Source organism: Micropterus salmoides, unplaced genomic scaffold (assembly GCF_014851395.1).
Source record: "Micropterus salmoides isolate LMB-PRFRI ecotype aquatic unplaced genomic scaffold, ASM1485139v1 Ms_hic_scaffold_13, whole genome shotgun sequence".
Lineage (NCBI taxonomy): Eukaryota > Metazoa > Chordata > Actinopteri > Centrarchiformes > Centrarchidae > Micropterus > Micropterus salmoides.
Genome location: NW_024040374.1, coordinates 6,288,993 through 6,306,096, shown reverse-complemented (window position 1 = coordinate 6,306,096; position 17,104 = coordinate 6,288,993). Strand labels below are relative to the sequence as shown.

The window sequence follows — 17,104 nt, the reverse complement described above, 5'->3', positions numbered from 1 at the left end:
AACTGAGGGATCTATATCGGGAACAAGAGTCGTCGTATAAAATGCTGATTTAGTCAATTTAGTAACTAATTAAAACATCAATTACATTTCTGTTGTGTATTTTCTCCTCCTCACTCTACTGCAGCAGCAAAAACTGTATCTACACCACGACTTGATTTATCAAGTAAATCATTAGCTGCTTTTGATTCTGGGTTCTGTTAGTTGTTCTTTTTTTTTTTTTTTAAAGGACTTACACGCACAAGAAATTTTATTTAGAATGGATGGTTCAAAGCAAGCACTTGCAACATTTATGCACATCTTAATGTCAAAAGAATCTAAACTTTAACATTTCTCACCTTCACTCATATAAAGAGTAAAATAAGAATACTTGAGTTCAAATTGCACTGAAGAAAGAAGTCCATCTTGTTATCACCAGTGAACCAGCAATTTGTACACTAAAAAACCTACTTATCAGAATGTTTGTGGGGGAGAGATGTCTTATGATAGAATAGCTGCCCATTGCAACACATCCACCAAGAAGTTGGACATTGCGGTCACAACTATATGTTAGCAGTACTGCGAGGAAAAATATTGGTTCCCTCAAGCTAATTCAGCTGTAAGGACGATTATTTCAAAGTGCATTGTGTGCCGAAGGCTCAATGCTAAGGCTGGAATACAAAAGATGGCTGACCTGCCTGAAGACAGGCTACTACCTGATCAGCCACCCTTTACCAACATGGGGGTTGATTTCTTCGGGCTATTTGAGATTAAACGTGGAAGGAGCCTTGTTAAACAATATGGTGTGATTTTCACTTGTCTCATAGTAAGAGCTGTGCACATTGAGATTTCTCACAGCTTGGATACAGATTCCTGTATCAACGCCATACGCAGGTTTATATTCAGAAGAGGGCAAGTAAAAATTATACACTCAGATAATGGAACAAACTTTGTTGCGGTGGAAAAGGAACTGCGTAAAACATTGGAAAACCTGGATCAGACAAAAATACAGAACACCATGACAGAAAAGGGTATCAAGGAAAGTAAGGAAAGTATTGAACTCTGTGTTACAGCAACAGACTCTTGATGATGAAGGACTCCAAACAGTCATGTGTGAAGTTGAGGCCATCATCAATAGCAGGCCGATAACCCCCTCAACAGATGACACTAATGATGTTGAAGCCTTAACAACTAATGACCTGTTGCTTTTGAGAACACAAGCCAATATCCCACCAGGAGTCTTTGACAAAGACTATCAGTATGCATGGCGTCGATGGAGACAGATTATATAGTATAGAGTATATAGCCAATCTCTTTTGGACTAGATGGACAAGAGAATATATGCCACTCCTTCAGGAGATACAAAAGTGGCTCACACCTCAGAGGAACTTCGCACCTCAGAGGAACTTCGCACCATGCGATATTGTAGTGATAATGGATGACTCTGCCCCTTGCAGCTCCTGGAGTATGGGGCGGGTGATAAAGACATTACCAGATTCCAGTGGTACGGTGAGACGAGTCAGCGTGTAGACTAATAACGTACAGGACAGACCTGTGAATAAACTGTGCCTGCTGAAACACGCAATGTGAACAGTTTGAGAATGTTAATAACAGTTTAAGTATATAGTTTTACATTGTGTAGTATGATTTATATTTATCAGTATAACTGATGTAGAATGTTATATGGCTCTCATGTTGATGATATTTCATAATTGTTCTGCAGTTAGCATATGCAATTAGGGGCTGGAAATGTAAGAGCCATATTAATACTCGTAATGCTATAATCTGGTACAGTGCATCAAATGGTAACGTTTATGTTTTACTGTACGCTGTCCCTTTTTAAATAAAGAATTTAGTAATCTTGAAAAGTGTTTTTTTTTTTTATCAGAAGTTACTGCCTCTGAAGGTTCTTGTGTGTCAAGCTTTAAAGCCAAGAAGACTGCTTAATAGTGGTGGTAAAGCCAATTGAGAAAGATTGCCGCTACACCCATTATCTGTCCAATTATAGCAGGGAAAACAGCAATGATAACATTGTCAAGACTTGGTAGGAAGGCTGTAACAGTTCAATAAAGTGTAGCCACAATAAAGTGTTGGTTTGTGTTGAAATCCTAAATAGATGGGCGTGACACAGGTAGATAGAAGAAGACAAATAGAAGAGGGAAAAGAAAACGACAGGAAGATCTTCCTATGTCCAATTTGATTTGCAAGTCAAGTGTTGACTTAAACAGATCCATCTACACAATGTGTTGTGATGAAAACATAGATGACTGAAAATTCTCTGTTAGGAACATATTCCATTTAACTGTCAATTACTGTAGGATTCACTGTTTGATGATTAATGTGAAATCCATCTTAGTTTTGCAGTAACTGCACCATGAAGCAAAAAAATGGATTTTAGGTTAATGGTGTGTGTGTGTGTTTGTGTGTTTGTTACAGAGGGTGCTCCATTCAGCTGGTGGTTGGGAGGTCCGGGTCTGGGTCAGGTCCAGGCATACTGGGGTGGGGCTATGCCGGGCAGCCGGCAGTGTGCCTGTGGTCTGCAGGACAACTGTTTGGATTCACATCACTACTGCAACTGCGATGCTGACTACGACCAATGGTACTGTACTTTATTATGTGCTTCAGTTCAGATCCTTCGCATAATAATTGCCTTGAACTGCTAGCCAGTCAGAAAGGAGAAGTTTCCATAGCCATGGTAACAAATGATGAGGTTTGCATCAAAATATACATTGACCAGTGATTTATGGTGGTGTCTTACAGAAGATATTATAGATAAAATACAGTTTTTGCCATGCTAACAGCCCAGCTCTTGAAATGTCAATGTCAGTTTGGTCCAGACTCAAATAACTATTTGATGGATTTCATGAAATTTGGTACAAATATTAACGGTACGCATTTTAATCACTTCAGTGTTTCCCAGACCATGAATTCCATTGATTTTGGTGATCCCTGGACTTTAACTTTAGCAGCATCATTAGGCTGGCATGTAGCTTTGATGTCCCAACAACTGTTACAGATTGCCATGAAATTTGACTTTTCATCTGTCTGTCCAATACCTGCAAAACTACTAACAATACCATCAGCCTCTGCTGTACTTTGTGTTTGTGCTACTTAGCAAAGGTTAGCATGTTAATATGCTAAATTAGGATGTTGCACATTGTAAACATTATACATGTTTAACATCTGCATGTTATCATCATTGCATTGTAGCATGCTGACCTAACCATTAACCACTGTGTACAGCCCCACGTAGTCACTAGCATGGCCGTAATGTTGTTTAATTTTAAATCAAATTGGTGAAACCGCAAGTGTAAACCATAGTAAATGATTAAATATGTAAATATAACTCTAGTTCACTGTCTATAAAATAATCATTTGGTTGGACAAGCTTTGAAAAGAAAAATTTAAATGCATCTTTTAAGGAAATAAATAAAACACTGTAAGATGTATTTTGAAGAGACACCTATTGCTTCTGAGACTCTTCAGTAAAATGATTCAATGAAATCTGTCTTGCTGTTCAAATTAAGTCATTAATACGATTCAGTGTTTACCATCACATCCTGCCATACTGGACAGAAAATAGCCATGAGACAGCCGGGACGAATCCCATGTTATATCCAATCCTGTATTTAAATCCTTTTATCTAAGCTGTAAGCAATTCTGTATTTAGGTCACCTTCCAATCCTGTGAACAATTCTACAGTTAGACCCATTTTCCCATATTGTAACCAATCCTGCTACTGTCTGCATAGCCAAAGGTCTTCTTACTGTTATCTTCCCGCCTAAATCTTTGCGACTCCTTCTCTATGTTTATAGACTTTCTTCTGACATCAATATCTCATCAGGTTCAGCAGTGCTGTGTGTGCCTACAGTCCTAGATTTATTTTTTGACAAAATTTCACAGCAACAAAGCTGAATGTTGGAATTTGAAACGCCACCGAGCTGAGAGAGTGTGGTGAATGTGCAGATGAATCACTCAGCCTACGTTCATTCGAAAAACAGTTTGACAAAACATCAGCAGACATGTATCAGCTGAAATGCTTGTCTTCATTTGAACATCTAGCTGTAAACCTCCTCTTCAACATCATCTTCTTTTCCATGTCATCCTCTTCTTCTTCTCCACCCTGTCTCCCTCCACCTTTTTCTTCTTCTTGTAATCCCTCTCCTTGTTTTGTTGTTCCCTTTTTCTTTTCTACTTACTTTATCTTCTGTGCTTCTTCCTTCTCATCATGTCGTCATTATGTTTCTCTTCCTTCCATTTCTCTTCTTCACCTTCACTTTCTTATCATCCTCCTCCCTGTTGTCTTTCTCCTTCTCCTCCTCCACTTGCTTAATTTGTCTCTTTCCTTTCCCTTCTCCACCTCTGTTCTTCATCTACTAATCCACATCCTCCTCATTTTTCACTTTCATGTTCCCTGTCTTCTTTTTCTTCCTTTGCTGCTCTCTCTTTCTTCTCCTTCTACTCTTTTCTTTTCCACCCCTTTTACATCTTCTCCTTCTCCACATCCTCTTCCACATTGTCTTATTATTCTTTTCCCCTTCCTCTTCTCCTTCCGCTCCTCCTTGTTCTTTCCTTTCCTCTTGTCTTCCTCTTTCTTCTCCTCCTTCCTCTTGTCTTTCTCTTCAACCCCACATCTTTCTTCCTTTTGTCCACTTTCCTCCTCCTGTCTTTCTTTTCTTTTTTGTGCTTCCTCATGTCTTTATCTCTCTTTTCCTCCTCCTACTGCTTCATCTTGTCTTCCTCCTGCTCCTTCACTTGCAGGGCTGATGATTCAGGCCTGCTCATCCATAAGGAGACCCTCCCAGTCAGGTCTCTGGTGCTGGGTGACATCCAACGGCCGGGGTCAGAGGCTGCCTACAGGGTGGGACCTCTCCGTTGTCATGGAGATAGTAAGTCCTTTTCAGTTGCTGTTTTTGTTTACATGATATTGGTGTCAATGTAGACACCTTTTCTCCACATGTATTGTTGCCTCTTTGGATATTTATGATATTATTTTTAACTATATTCAGTGAACTGAACTGAAGGAATCCCTGTACCCAATCTTCTCTCTGCCATTTAATTTGTTAATCGAAAAACAGGCTGCGGCTAATTACACTGGCAAATTAGCAGACCAATAGCTAAAATATGACCTCCTTTATGCTCTTTAATAACAACTTCTAAAGAAAAGATATATAATACACAAATCTAACTTATATATTTCACCTTGTTTTAATTGCTTCTAATTTCAGCCTTCAGTTTAATGAGCAAACAAATGAATAAATAAACGGTACGAGAGATAAATCAACATAAATGAGGTAGCTTGAGAGTTTGTTTTTGGCTAATTAGCTGAACAGTTGGTTAATTTGTTTACTACACAATCTTCATTATACAGCCATCATTATGACATTTCTTTTAATAAACTTTGTTCCAGAATGATATATGCATTTTTTGAAAACAAAATTTACATCCTTTTATATTAGAAAACCACAAAATAATGGAGGATATGATGAATTTAAGACATTTGTTTATCTCTCAGAAAACTTCTGGAACGCTGCATTTTTTGACAAGGAGACATCTTACCTTCACTTTCCAACCTTCCACGGCGAGCTGAATGCAGACATTTCCTTCCTGTTTAAAACAACATCCTCCTCTGGGGTTTCATGGAAAATCTAGGCATTAAGGACTTCATCCGGATCGAACTCAGCTGTAAGTGAGAACATTCTGCCGCATTATCATAGAAATGTTTTCTGGTTTTGTTCTAAATTGTTGGTAATGAAAAACGGACAGCATTCACCAAAAACAACATATGTTAAATTCCCCCCTTAGAATGCGTTTCGCTGGTTACTTCACTCAGAGTTTGACACTAGAAGGCTGTTTTCACATTTCACCGGCTGACAGTTTCTCTGTGCCCACCTTCAATCTGAGTTTAAAATATGTATGAATATGTATGACATCACAAGTAGTGTGGAAATCATTCATGGTCTAATGTGCAACTTACACAAGGGTGATGTGGAAACTTTAAGCCTCTAGAGAACACTGACTTTCAGTGAAGCAGGAGACAAATTGTGTCCAGACGTTGAAAGAAGAAGCATTTTCATAAATTCTGGATTTTTCATGAGTAGTTGTAACTGAATCAAATTTTTAACTAGGTAATTAAACTTTTTTAGTAGAAAACCCATATTAGCCAAATGTGTCTGTAGTGGAAATCCCTGTAGTGACTGTAGGAACTCTCATCTGTCTGAAGTAAAGAAGGAAATAGTTTTGGGTTTGATAGATGGGTCAATATAATGACAATGTAAACAAATAGTAATTATTTTAACCAAAACCATGTAGGTCTGCAACGATTAGTTGACGAAATCGACGACATCAACTATAAAAAAAGGAAGAGATGGCAATCTTCTTATTAAGAACATTTCTGGTTGTTCATTTCTTACTGCAATGCACTACAGGAAGTGCTGGAGGCAGTATCGCTTCCACTGTCTGCCATACTCACGAAGAAGAAGCATTCCTGCGAGAAGCAAAAACTAACGGAGAAATAGCAGAATGTTTTTAGTTTTTACAAGTTTTGTCCGCTATTTTGTCTAAATACACTTTTTAGCAGTTTTGAGGCGAGGAATCAGCTGTAGAATGTTAATATTTGCAGTTTTAACAAAGTTGATGGCGAATTGAAAATGTGCTCAAATAATTTTGGGCTTGAGCTCCACGAGCGGCCGCAAGGTTAGTGGTGTCAGCCAGCCGGCCAGTCACACCCACAGAGCCCTCTGGTCCCAGTTACACAGATCACTGCAGCAGCAACAGAGGAAAAGCAGTCCTATATGTTCATTTATTTGTGGCGGCCTGCCACAATATCAACGCTGACCACCACATAGTGATTTTAGATTTTTTTTACTAGGCCTATTTTTTTTTAAAAATTGTATTTGATCAGCGCCGTAGTGCATTCGCGCAGCACATCCTCTCGCTCGTCTCTCTCTCTTTCTGTCCAGCGCTCCTGAACACCGCTGCACAAATCTGTACAACACAATGCTATCAATGTCGGAGATCCAGCTTTAAAAAAGTTATTAGAAATGAGTAATGGTTTAAAGTAAATCAAGGAACATCTGGCTCGTGATGCAGCCTACAGAACACTAAGTTATTGCCTAAAACTTATAATATTGTATAAAGTTCCAAAGCAAAACTTTTAAAGCGTGTATAAATCAGTGAATTATAGGAGTAACCTGTCTTGTCTTCTTCCCTGGTTAGTGTTGATACTAGTGTTCACAATAAATAGTAAACCTTGTTCACTTCATGGTAACATTAGCTAGTCAGGCTGTGTGTTGGAGATCAGTAATTCAATTGAAAGATATTAGTTAAATGGTTTAATTAGGGTTAGGGTGTAACAAAAATGATCATGACTAGTCGACTAATCGAATAAATAATTAACAGATTAGTTGCAGCCCTAAAACCATAATGTTTCTTTACACCTAACCAAACCTTAATCGTAGCTGCTTCGTATCAAAGATTTGTAATTATGCTTTTTTGTTTGTTTGTCTGTAGCAGGAAATGCAAGGAACTAATGTTATAGTACCGACCATACTGTAAGACAGGTGATCAGTGTGAACTAAACTGTAATCTCCCTTTAATATCTTGCTTTCTCGCTATCTCACTCTCACGCACACACAAGAGAAATGGTGGCCGTCCTCCTCGGGGAAACCCCGGCATTGTTGCAGCGGGGTGCGTCTCTTATCTCGCTGCAGCACTATTACTGCTGTTATTATGACAGCTGGTGTTGCAATGACAGTGGATCATTATTATTGCTGTTCACACAACTGGAGCCAGAGTGCAGGTTCTAAATTAACTTATGCCTCTGGGTTTTTCTATCAAATGGCTCCACATTTCCACAGCAGTACAGCTTTCCCTCCACTGTCAGCATCATACATGACAGATGCGCAGATGTAACCGCTCTTCTAACTTCACCCAAAAATGTGGAGCGTAGACACGCAGACAGTGTTGTTATGGATGAACAGACTCCATGTGGCCTTGAGCTCACCTCTCTTTATTGTACGCTATGTTTTTAACCCAATAGAGCTGTGTAAATGCTGTGAAGATTAATGACTACTGCATGCTAACCTAGATTAGGTTTGAAGGGTCAGTCCCACGGGGATGACATATACTTACAATGCATATCTTAACAAGTAAAGGCATTGAATTATAACTCAGATGGCATATAGTACATTCTCGTGCTTGCTGCTAAAAAATGTAATGTCTTTCTGTGTGATGTATCAACAAGGCGGAGAACATGCCACGTTTACTTTTACTGCTACTAAAGTAGAGTTAAAATTACAGGTAGGAGCCTACAGCTGCGTTATTGCCTCTCTGAGGCTGCGCTGTGAAGCTGTACTGAGCTAAATGCTAACATCAACACGCTAAATAGCTCAGAAAGGCAATGTGAACATACTGATGTTTAGCATGTATAATGTTTACCATTTTCACCATCAGTTTAACATGATAGCATGCTAATATTGGGCAGATGGGAATGTCAGTTATTTGCATTTGGTCATAAACTAAATTATTAAACAAGAAACTTCTTGATAAAACGTAAAGGGATTACTAAAGTTATCAAAGTACAATTCATCTTGAGCGGGGCATACTGTAAATGCCTCTACTAGAGTTCATGGCTGTCCAGCCTGCAAATAGATGGACAGGTGGAAGGAAGTCACTTCACACTTCTGCCAACATGTGATGATGGAGGAACCCAACACACTAATGGGTTCACTGAAAGATAGCATAGTCTGCAGCCAAACTGAGGAAAGTGCTTTTCCAATGAACAATGTGAAAGAAAAATACATTTCTATCTATATCTGTTGCAACTGAATTGTGGTTAGAAAAATTCATTTCTTGAAATAAATCTGATTTTGTTCTTACAACTTTATTCTTTTGTTATGTTTGGTAGGATATTTTTATTAAACAAAGAGAAAGAATGTAACGCCTTGCTCTCCTCCTACTCCACCAAGGAACAATTGACAGGACAGGGTCTTCTTACTCCTTCTTACAGTCTGCTGCAGACTGTTCCTTACTGGTTAGATGGATTTCACACATTAAAATTAAGAACATCAGTAAAATGAGGCAACTGCTGGATCGGAAACTTATGTGTCTTGCTTATCTTCAGTGAGCAAATATATTTTTACCAATTCATAAATAGATGTTAACATAAATAAAACAAAACTAACGATTAAGAGCGTCAACATCATTACACACAGTGCCATGATGAAGTGTTTCTCTCTCTGTGCAAAGATGGAGCTGCGACATATTTGGAAGGGACATAAGGGATTTGCAATGTCTCACTCATCAGAGGACACAATTATCTCAAAGTGTCAGTGAAGGGCTGTTAATCAGCCAGTTAGAATTCAGTGGGAACAAGTCAAACTCACTCTGCTGGTGTAACAGTCGCTGAGTGGTGACGGTGCTTCTTACACAGTATGTGTGTACAAACCATATCTCCATTTTAACTATTCAATCTAACTATTCTGACCCTCCTCTCCAGCCTCCTCAGAGGTTGTCTTCTCTTTTGACGTGGGAAACGGGCCGCTGGAGGTGCGAGTGGATACGAGCATGCCGCTGAATGACAACCGGTGGCACAGCGTGCAAGCCGAGAGAAATGTGAAGGAAGCATCACTACGTGTCGACGAGTTTCCTGCCGCCATGCAGGAGGCTCCTGCAGATGGACACATTCATCTGCAGCTCAACAGCCAGTTATTCATAGGTGAGAAGCAAGAGAGAGTGTGTGTGTGTGTGTGTGTGTACAAATGCAGTTAAAATGTTAAACATAAGGTAAATTCTATGTGAGTTGTGTGTTAAAGGGAGTAAGGGTTAGTTTGAGGTTATAGGAAGGCTTTAGATTAGGCAGTAAGTAGACAGAGTCATGGTGTTTCAACATAAAACTCATTAGCTGGGTAGAGTGCTTGTGATAATTGCTGTCACATCTTATCCTTATCCTGTGAGTCTTGCAACACTTAAAGACAAGCATGCAAATGTGCCGACAAGCACGCACACAACTGAGAAAAACAGATTTTATGAATGGAGGGAACCAGGAAATTACCGTTTCTATGTCTAAGCAACTCATTCTGAAGTAGGCAGCCATTCAGAGCAGTTTTTTCTTTTACACAATAAATTCTGAAATTTCTTCCTACTTTGCTGTTCAGTTCATAAAAGCTTTGCTATGCACTACAGAAGTACCGCATGGGCAGCTGCTGGAGTTCCAGAAACCAGGCATGTGTCTATTAACAATAAACCTCATCCGAGACCTTTATAACCCTGGCCTGAGGTGCTTAGAAAGTAGTGAGTAGTGTTAATACGTCCTGCGGATATTGGATGTATTTAGAAATAAATCTTTGGTGCTATATATACTGGAAAATGAGGTGCTGAGTCCATGCTTTCTAAACACCGAACAATAATTACCTTTGATAAATAACGGTGTGCTGATAGAATAGATTATGCAGTGTTTGTGTATATATATATGTGTGTGTGAGTGTGTGTATAGCCCTATAAAGCTGCACCTACATCTTAACAGAGCCATATTGACTTGTTCATTAGAAACAACATGTTTGCTGTAATAGAAGTTGCACAAAAACAAACTCATCAGATTCTGAGTCTTTAACCAAACAATAGCCACGTTCCCATCTATTAACATATTTTTATTTGCATTTTAAAGTATCAAATAAGAAAAGGTTGATGGAAACGGGAATATAAAATTTAAAAACTCCTCAATTTTGTCTTTTTCACAAAGTTAATACCCTTTATGAAAAAACCTTGTCCAAATAGATTCTGATGTAGTGAACATTTAACTCAAATAACAGATTGTCTGTTTCCGCTCCAAAAGAAGAAGGGGTTATCCTATGATTTTCTTATCAACAAATCCCATGAACACACCAAAACCTCTCTCAGTACTTTGACTTTACTACCTTGTCTGTGGCTGTCAGCCCCATTTCTACTGAAGACATAAATCTTAAGAGGTTGCAGGTATATACACTGAACAAAATTATAAATGCAACACTTTTGTTTTTGCCCCCATTTATCATGTGCTGAACTGAAAACACTTTCTCTATGTACACAAAAGCCCTATTTCTCTCAAATATTGTTCACAAATCTGTCAAAATCTGTGTCGGTGAGCACTTCTCCTTTGCCAAGATAATCATGCTGACTGCAGGAATGTCCACCAGAGCTGTTGCCCATGAATTGAATGTTCATTTCTCTTCCGTAAGCCGTCTCCAAAGGCGTTTCAGAGAATTTGGAAGTACATCCAACTGGCCTCACAACTGCAGACTACATGAAACCACACCAGCCAGGAACTCCACATCCAGCATCTTCACCTCCAAGATCAGCCACCCAGAGAGGTGCTGCAACAATCAGTTTGCATAACCAAAGAATTTTTGCACAAACTGTCAGGAACCGTCTCAGGGAGGCTCATCTGCTCGTCGTCCTCATCGGGGTCTCAATCTGACTGCAACTTTGCACAGATACCCCCACAATACAGTGAAACTGCACATTTTCAGGTGGCCTTTTATTGTGGCCAGCCTAAGACACACCTGTGCAATACCCATGCTGTCTGATCAGCATCTTGATACGCCACACCTGTGAGGTGGATGGATTATGTTAGCAAAGGAAAAGTGCTCACTAACACAGATTTTGACAGATTTGTGAACAATATGAGAGAAATAGGCTCTTTTTTTGTACATAGAGAAAGTCTTAGATCTTTTGAGTTAAGCTCATGATGAATGGGGGCAAAAACTAAATGTTTTTAATTTTGTTCAGTGTAGTTTTGTTTTTGAAAGAAAAGTCTCAGACATTTCCTAAAACAGCTGGGCACTGTAGTTTTTTAGCAAACATTACTCGAACAGAAGGAAACATTGCATTTGTTGGGGACTGTTTTCACCAGTGGACCAATTCACATTTTGTGCTTTGGTGAGTATTTATTATTAAAACAGGCCAGTGTATGAGGGACTGACTCAAAGTCAACTAGTGTTCATGATAGTAAAGGAATATGTGACCCAGTGCGAAAGTGTGGCTCTTTGATGTGTTTTTGGACAACAGTGGAACTCTATGGCACAATGAATAATCTTAGGATAATTAGGATTTTGCTACTCAGGCAATACTTTAAGGATCAATTTATTGTTGATTTTGTTATTTTCATGGGATTTGTTAACAATAAAAGAGAAATATTGAATGTCACCAGCCATTTCCTTTAGATAAACCTGACTGAATGGCTAGAACATTTTCCTGGTTTAACAACTAAATATAAACATTTTGAAGTTGAACTGTGACGAGGTCTAGCCATTGTAGTACACCTTGAGCCATTAATATAAGATGATTATTTGATATGAAACGGATAGATGTTGGGTAATTTTAAGAAACTGGGGCCTTACAAACTTCTACAACAATCCCACCGTTCTGTTCCTCTCAACTTCATCACTTTGAACTCTCTTATCTTCACTTCATCTCTTCCACAGATTTATTATTCCGTTTAACCTCTTGCACTTCTGTTGAACTGTGTCTGATGGAATAAAAATCCATCTTGTATTATGGGGCTTTATCTTCAGCAAATATTATGGACATTTGTTCATTTGTAAACAAACATTTTGAATAGAAAATCAACTGACAAATAACAATGAGATTGGGGAGATGCAGGGAGATGGAGTTGAGCATTGATTGGATGGCTGTGTTAAGCTAATAATCCTCTCTGAACAGCCAAAAAGAAGTGACCATGAGTTGTTCTCCTTATATGGACAGCACTGTCCTGGTTGGTGTTTACCGGCAATGCAGAGGGATTCATATGTTTGAATGGAAATGTGATGGGATTATGAAAAAGGCTGCTTTGGGAGAGGGTGTTTGTGTTTGACAAAGACTTGATTTACAGCGAAGCAATATGCATTTGGGTGCCTCTACTCTCTTGTTTTGGAAAGTGAGGGGCCATTGTTATTGTTAATCCATAATGTAAGCAGCCTCCCTTCTGTGAAATCATAATTCACAGTACTGCAAAGACATCTATATTGCTATGAAAACTGTGTCCCATGTGTTATATATAAAATTGCCTTGTATAACTTAAGACAGGATATTCCATAGTTTGAATTAATAAGCCATAATATTGCCTTGGGTGAATTTATATAACACAGAGTTATTCTGGTTCAACTTCATTTATTGCCATAGGAAGGAATTAATTTTGTATACACGCTGTAACCTACATCCTTGTACAAGTGGTAATTAAAATAATGCACATATTATTATTATTGTATTGCTATAGTGTCTCTGTTGGCTGATGTGTACAGATGTATGCGTTTATGTCCTTCTGCTTAGTTCTTTGTAATAATAATAGTTACAGCCAAAGAAACTTTTTGAAACTCTTGGCAATTCCCTTACATTTTCAAAAAGGAGTGGAAAGAAGAAAAAAAACATTGTAACTCGGCATAGGAAAAAGAATTTGCATCTATCTTAATTAATCCCTGATTTAATGCACCATCCGGCATGTTAAGTGATCCAAATCAAACTCACCCACTATGCTGCATGATCAACAGGTGCATGCTGGGTCTGGCTAAAATGCTCCTGGTGGATTCTTACCACTGCCTACTCTATATCGAACATACATCTTGTTGTCTGCCTTGGTGATGTATTATTGTGATGTTGATTCTATAAGAACTATCAGAATATTTAATGTATGTATATTAATAATGCTTGTTGCACCGCTGCGGTTCCCATAGCCTCCTTTTATAATTTTTTTTTTTATAATAGTCTGAGTTTTGTCCTCTTTGGTTAATTCTAGTTAGACTACACTGAGAAAGGCAGTTGTATTTGTAGGTGATAATCAGTTCTAGAAATAATGCCACTAATATCCATCTATGGAAAATAATTATAGTTGGTTTGAGAATCAGTGCCCTGTGGTGCGGTTTCCTCTCAGGAACGGTGTGATGTTGTCCTCCTAGTGTGGCATGCACTTTAATTTGTAGCCTGAAATTTGATCTTATTATCTTTAGTATAACATTGCCATCATATAACATCATATAGCGTTTATTCAGAGTTAATTTTAACTGACAGACTTTTTATTTTTACTGGACTACTCTAGTACTCTATACAGTAGCCTATGTTAATGAAACAAGTCCTTGGTCTTGTTTTTTATCCAATACCAGACCTTTTGTGCAGGCCCGCTGTCAGGGGGGGGGGGGGCCCATGCAAAGGTCAATGGTTAACCCTTAAATGGGATGAAGTATAACCCTTTACTTGGTGTCATATGAAAAACAAAACTTTTTAGATGTATTTACATGATAAATAAATGTATAATCATTAAAACTTATTTCAGACTTCTCATCTGATAACCCACTCCCCGCTGTTATTGTGATAATGGTACGGTCGAAACATTTGGTCATTCAGATGTGCAGGACCGCAAAAAGCCAGTTGCTTGAAGCGAACACTGCAGCCTGTCAGGGGCCCAAAGAAAAGAAGCCAAAACAGAGAAAACATCATAGGGAGGCAATGGCCAAATTTCTTAGCCAAAAAAAGTATTAAAAAGCATCATCTATGTCTAACAGGCAAATGTGAGAAACCAGTGGAAAAACAAATAAATACCTAATACCTGATAATGAGTCAGGGCAAGTGAGCTGATGCGATGCGTCTTGCACAGTGATTCGCGGTAAATAACTGAAAGAGTTTTGCAAAATAACCATCTAAAACCTGAGGCGCAAACTTGCTCTGTTTGGGACTGTGAGCTGCACTTTATCTGAGGTGCTGAAGTGAACATTTGTGTGGATTTGTGGTGAGATTTTTGCCTGATTGGAAGTGTTTGTTCCTCTCATCCAGTAGTACAAATGTTTCTGTGTCTGCAGACGGTCTAAAGGGGCCAAATCAGCAGGTGACTTTCCCAAACAAAGGCAAAGACAAAAGAGGAGGAAAGACTAAATCATGTGTGCTGCGTCTGCAGAGATGATATTACAGGAGAAAATATTTTAATACACATTTAATGTGTATTCAAACATGAGTATATTGATCTGTTAAGCTCTGTGCGTACAGCATGAAGGAATTACAAACGTTTGTTTCCTTATACAATGACATTGTGTTGCATAATGACAAATAAACAACCATGTAAAAGGTTACTAATACTACTACATATCTAAAAGCAACACAGAGTGCCTGAGAGCTTTACTGCATTATATTCTATTATATTCTGACCAACCAACTGAATTTTGTTTTTTCATTTATTCATTTAGCTTTTATCCAAAGTGACTTACAATTGCTATATATGTCAGAGGTCGCACACCTCTGGAGCAACTAGGGGTTAAGTGTCTTGCTCAGGGACACAATGGTGTCTCACAGAGGATTCAAGGTCACTCACACCAACGGCCTGCGTCTTATCCACTGCCCCATCACCACCCCGGTTTTTAATAAAGATTAGTAACAAGTTTGAATTTGATTAAGTATGTTTATTTGTTCACTCATAATTTGATTGTATGATTTAATGCTTTGCAGTAAGTTCTTCAATGTTTGAGTTTACTTTTCTCTTATCACTCAAGTATTGAAGGGCATTTATTTCTCTGTCTTGTTTTAAGTTAAAAGGAGGAACAAACATAACTGTCATCTAATTTGAAAGATAAAAAAAACAAAAAACTGTATTGACCTTTTTATGCTTAATATAATTATATTGAGTAATTGAACATACATGTGAGCATGGCCTGGATGAGTCTACAATACTGAATTTTGAAATGTTCGTTAGGGACTCTGTGTCACTATAAGGCTAATGGCCAAGAGCTTCTTTGAAATTTGCCGTGTTGATATTAGAACAAAGGGTAGGTGGGTCATGGTGGTGCTGGAGTGGGTGTCGATGAGGGGCCCAGTTCGAAAAATGTTGTCCCCCCTGTCCATAATTCCTAATGGTGGGCCTGCTTTTTGTATTGTGACACTATGAGGTGATCCTTTAAAGCTGCTTAAGTGGCTCTCATTCTCAGTTATAGACAGGGTTTTTCTTTTGACTCCTGCAGGAGTTCTTACCCTGGCAGTTCTTGTCCTTTGTTTATCTACCTCCATCAGAGGATCTGTCTGTCGTTGGTCTTTTAGCCAAAGTACACCAAGGATTTGATCCTTTATTGCAGTCACAACCAGAAACTTCTTTGCCGGTCAGTTAATAGAAGTTTGCTGTGCATGTGTTTCATTCAGTGTAGTCAAACGGTTCCTTATCGAGTCGTTTAGAGAATGCTTAATTGAATTTACCAGGAGGAGGCTAGAGTCTCACAGAGGTTTGTGATTTAGTAGTACAAAAATCTTTTCTGGCTGAACATTTGAAGCTTTTCCAGACTCAAACTGTGAGTGTAACACCCTGCCAGTTCCAGTCTGTGAGTGCAATAACAATTGTCATGCGTGGATATAAAATAAGACGTCGCCAGCTTGGAACTCCAGCAAAAATATAATTTGCCAAGTCTAAACTCTGAACAGTGTGAGGTTGCTACAGTATATTAGCATGTTAATTGTCAGGTAAAAGGAGGAAGAATTTCTTCCTCTGGCTTGTTAGTGGAAAGAATGAATATCAGACACCAGATGTCTCATCAGTCACGCAGTTAGCCAATCAACAACCAGCACAGTGACATAGGCAGTGTCAGTATCTCAGTGCTCTGCAGAGCAGACATGGCCTTGTTGTGCTGCAGTGGCAACATGTGGCTGTCAATCATAATTTACTGCAGAAGACAAAAAAAATATTGATTTACAGTCATTCCGAGACAGAATGAAAGGAGGAATGTGAGCAGTGTTGCCAGATTGGGTGGTTTACAATTCATTGGAATAAAGTACAATATACACTATATTACAATGAATTGGCTCCTTCGCATCTCCAATTAGTATAGTTAACCTGATCATTGAGATTGACAGGGCACTGCAATAGGTTTGACACACAGTGACTGATAAAACCACATGGCATTGAAGCTTATTACAGCTAGACTGAAACATTTTTTTCTCATTTTCAAATAATTATTCGGTCAGCCTTGTGATAAAAGCCTCGTAAAAAAGCGTACATCTGTTCATATAAGTAAATTCTTTTTACATTTAATTTAATATTATCTATAAAATTATATATAAATCTTGTACTTTTGTGTTAAACAGAAGATAAGCCACACAATGGGGGATCCTTGAACATTGGGCAGGT

General features: G+C 38.5%; 1 pseudogene; it reads left to right on the top strand.

The window, feature by feature from the left end:
- LOC119900356 overlaps nt 1-17,104 on the top strand; it is a 123,571-nt pseudogene that overhangs the window by 89,821 nt on the left and 16,646 nt on the right.